General features: G+C 35.0%; 1 long non-coding RNA gene across 1 annotated transcript; it reads right to left on the bottom strand.

The window, feature by feature from the left end:
* Window positions 1-2,651: 2,651 nt before the first annotated feature.
* Window positions 2,652-4,327, bottom strand: LOC130012849 (uncharacterized). Its single transcript, XR_008788095.1, has 2 exons — window positions 3,570-4,327; window positions 2,652-3,284 (listed from the first exon to the last, which is right to left on the bottom strand). It is a non-coding gene; the product is annotated as an uncharacterized LOC130012849 (long non-coding RNA).
* Between the last annotated feature and the right edge of the window lie 234 nt (window positions 4,328-4,561).

The following is a 4,561-nucleotide window of genomic DNA, read 5'->3' on the forward strand; positions in this document are numbered from 1 at the left end:
CCACCGTATTCACCCCACAGACCCATCTTATTTCCCCGCTGAGCAATCGTATCCCCCCCCCCTCCCTCCACTGAGCAATCTTATTTCCCACTGAACCACCGTATTTCCCCCACTGATCCACCGTACTTCCCCCACTGAGTCACCGTATTTCCACACTGAGCCACCGTATTTCCCCCAATGAACTGGGAAGAGAAACAGCTTCAAACCACAAGTGTAAAATCTGAACACAGATTACCAGGCAGCGATAAAAGGCTGCCACTTGTGGCATTATCTCTACCAATGATTGAATAAAACCATCAATAATCACCACCATCTTGATTCTATCATCGATACCAGATTCTCCACATTCCTAGTTTCTTTCACTGACATTAACTACATCAGGCTCACATAGGCCACACCCTAATATACAATCGATCCTAACCTGGTATAAAACAATTTGATGCGCGAATGAAGGAGAGAGAGAGAGAGAGAGAGAGAGAGAGAGAGAGAGAGATGGGGTTTAACGTCCACTCGACACAAACTAGGTTATTTCGGGACTAACATATGGTTTTAATTTTATTTTAATAATTTGCCTGCACTCAGGGGTCTTTAACAGTGGGAGGAAACCGGAGGACCCGGAGAAAACCCAGGAGGTTGGAGAATAAAGGATAGGGCCCCGTGTACACATTGACTTGCGCATAAACCCCCACGACAGTTGGAATTTAAAAAATGCCACAGTTCGGGCATAATTTGTCTCATAGCACACAACAGGCGGATGCCCATCAACCATAGCACAGTACAGAAATCATTTCTTACCCTCTCTGGAACACCATGGTACACTTCTTGATTGTTTGGGAAGTTTGCGTAGCTCACAATTTCATGTTATATTGTGTTAGGGATCACTGCAATGAATCAAACAATTATTGTTTACAATTTGTGTAAACGGTGGTAGGCAATCCAATAAAACTGAAACAAGATCTGTCGAGAACCCGACAACTATACAGTGGTGGGTTATTGGCAGACTATATCCCAGGAGAGAATAACGAGTAACGACAGATTTTATCGCTATATGCAATTACAAAATAAACCTACAACATGTGGCATTGGCTAACTTCAATTCACAAAGTTATTCTACATATTCCTAGTTTTATTTGTATCAAAATTTCTACCGCATGTTTTGTGTACTTCAGACCTCCTTGAAACTGATCCAAAAACCTTTTCACGTTTTGTCCTTTTCGTCAGTCGAATCTTTTACGTTGATTCAACCTTTTGTATGCAATTGTTACCAGATAACTTTGGGTTTTTTTATTTGTCATCGGCTAGTAACTAACGACATACTCTTGTATGTTGAGAAAATATTTTTTAAAAAAAGTGTTTTAACCTTTACATCAAATAAAATCTGTTTTAAGGGTACAATCCAACTAGGGTAATCTAGTCTAGATGTCTTGGTATCAGACGATCTCTGGTGGATAATAAAACACATTATGATATTATATAATATTACTTTAAACGTCTAGTCAACATAATTTAAAATTGTCATCGCATTTAAAGGAAGTTTAACACATATCAACACCAGATTGGCTTGTTCGTGGGAAAAATAAATCTAAATAAATAAAATACTATATGGCCGCATACACAGATATATTATTGCCTCCATTCTTACGAGAGATCTGTCTGCATTGCAAATACGTTTTGAGGTTAAAGGATCTAAATCTCTTTTCGAAAGCATTCTGAAATGCGATTGTGTGCCAATTTTAAAATTTTCATTTTGTCTTAAATATTGGATACCAAAAGCCTATCAATGTTGATTTAAATTGACCAATAAGTCGTGTTTTCAATGTCGCAGACTGTGGATGATATTAAGTTAGAGACTGGTCTCCTTTAATTAAGTGTCCTCGAAATGAAGTGGCATATTTCCTTGACCGAAATCTGGCACTACATTTATGGTCAGTGTTTGGTACAGATCATGGGTCACAGGACAATTCCTACCATCCCAGCCAATCCCTCTAAAGTAAATCGCAGTGTAGGCAACCATATAAGCTGGGTCCGCAATTAGTCCTGTGTGTGTGGAGCTGGGCGGAAAGGGGATCTGATTCATCCAATTCTATGAGCGTTTGTTGCCATTAAATAGAGGAGCGCGCTAGATTTTTCACGGATATCATTCAGAATGAAGAGAGGGTAGAAGTATTTCCCTAGCAAAACTGTCCTGGCTTGTAGCGAGGAACAGTTATTAGTACTATTGTATAGTTTCTGATCTTATGGAACACTTAAATTTGTAGATACCAAGACGTTATTGTCTTCTTGTAAGGTCTATAGATTATAGTTTGTTGTACCGTAAACCAAGCAATCATTTAAAGCTGATCTGTAGACCTAATAGGTCTAAATGTTGTTTAAAGCTTGTATAATGGATATGTATGACATGTAGTTAGTCCGAAGTCAGAACAATAGCGACTGTAGTGTCATATATTTTGCTGGAATATATATCTATGGAAATTCCTATCGCCAATATCCCTGAAAAATCTCTTATTGTCGTCTCAAAACTTCTTTGGCCAGACTTTGGTGATATGCAGCCCCCCTTCCGCTCCCTGAACCCTTTCATCCACGTTAGCCCCCATTCAATAGCAGCAGCATTGAAATGATATTGAAAGAATATTAACAAATACTATATATGATTATTTTCAAATGGTTTTATTTGGAATGAATAAGAGCATGCCAATATTAGAAATTCAGATCAAGGTAAACCGTAACCTCTTTTAAAAACTTAACATGATTTTATTTAATATATATTTTATATAAATTAACAACACACAGTATCTAGAAACACATCTAGCAGTTAAACTTGTTATAATACAAGTGTACTTTTACACAGTATCTAGAAACACATCTAGCAGTTAAACCAACCATACAAGAGTATTTTTACAAGACATGATAAACACCATTCATTCCTTTCCTTGACAATTCCTTTTGTGTCTATATAATCATTGGTTCTTTCCTGGAGTTTTAGGTCCACTTCCACATAGGTTGATATCGCAAACAAATAATAAATTCAGGGGCCTTATATATAGTATATGTGAAGGATGCATTTTTTTTCATTGATTGACAGATAAAATTCAATTGCAAATATCAGATCTAGCCAATGGAGCCAACCAGTATCACAACTGCTAATTTAAAAAGAGAGAGAGAAATGGGGTTTAACGTCCACTCAACACAAACTAGGTCATTTCGGGACTAACATATGGTTTAATTTTATTTCTATAATTCGCTTGCGCGTAGGGGTCTTTAGCAGTGGGAGGAAACCGGAGGACCTGGAGAAAACCAACAAGGTTGGACAGGCGACCCTACTCCTTGTCACGTACAACTGGGGAATCAAAACAAAGCCAGTTGACTCAATGACAGACCTTATGATACAGCGTGCACTTGCTAACCATTCAGCCATCCAACTCCCCCCCCTTTTCAGAGAAGAGAGGTAGTCAATATTTATATATACCACATGAGAAAGGGTTAATCAATAATTCATCGTATAAAACAGACTGAATACAGGTGATCCTGAGCTTTTTCTGTAAATTAGCAGTGGGAGGAAACCGGAGGACCCGGAGAAAACCCACGAGGTTGGACAGGCAACCCTACCCCTTGTCGTGTACAACCGGGGATTCGAAACCATGCCAGTTGACTCAATGACAGGTCTTATGATAAAGCACGAACGTGCTAACCATTCGGCCATTCAACCCCCCTCCAATTTAAAAAAGGTCTGAATTTGGTCAGACCAATAATTAATCAAAGAAACTCATACTACAGATATTGCTTGTTTTTCATATTTTTAGAGAAAACTCTGTTTCTCTGCAAAATAAGAAATGCTTTTTTGTTAATAAAAAATTATACCCTGTACTATTTCAATACTTTCTTTGGGATGTTTTTTCACCAAAAATGGAAGAGTGTTTATCATGTTTTGGATAAGAGGCCTTCATATAAATATATAAACAAATACAAAAATGACATGAATCATTGTATAAAGAAAGCTTATATAATGAAAGCTATTAAAACAAATATGAAATATATCATTTATATGTAGATAGTAAACTACCGTAATTTCATAATTTATATGTAAACTATATGTAAACTATCATAATTTATATGTAAACTATATGTAAACTATCATAATTTATATGTAAACTATCATAATTTATATGTAAACTATCATAATTAACTATCATAATTTATATGTTAACTATCATAATTTATATGTAAACTATCGTAATTTCACAATTTATATGTAAACTATCATAATTATATATAAACTATCATAATTTTATAATTTATATGTAAACTATTATAATTTATATGTAAACTATCATAACTATTATAATTTATATGTAAACTATCATAATTTATACGTAAACTATCATAATTTATATGTACACTATCGTAATTTCATAATTTATATGTAAACTGTAAACTATCATAATTTATATATAAACTATCATAATTTATATGTAAACTATCATAATTTATATGTAAACTATCATAATTTATATGTAAACTATCGTAATTTCATAATTTATATGTAAACTATCGTAATTTATAT

Source organism: Patella vulgata, chromosome 5 (genome assembly GCF_932274485.2).
Source record: "Patella vulgata chromosome 5, xgPatVulg1.2, whole genome shotgun sequence".
Taxonomy (NCBI): domain Eukaryota; kingdom Metazoa; phylum Mollusca; class Gastropoda; family Patellidae; genus Patella; species Patella vulgata.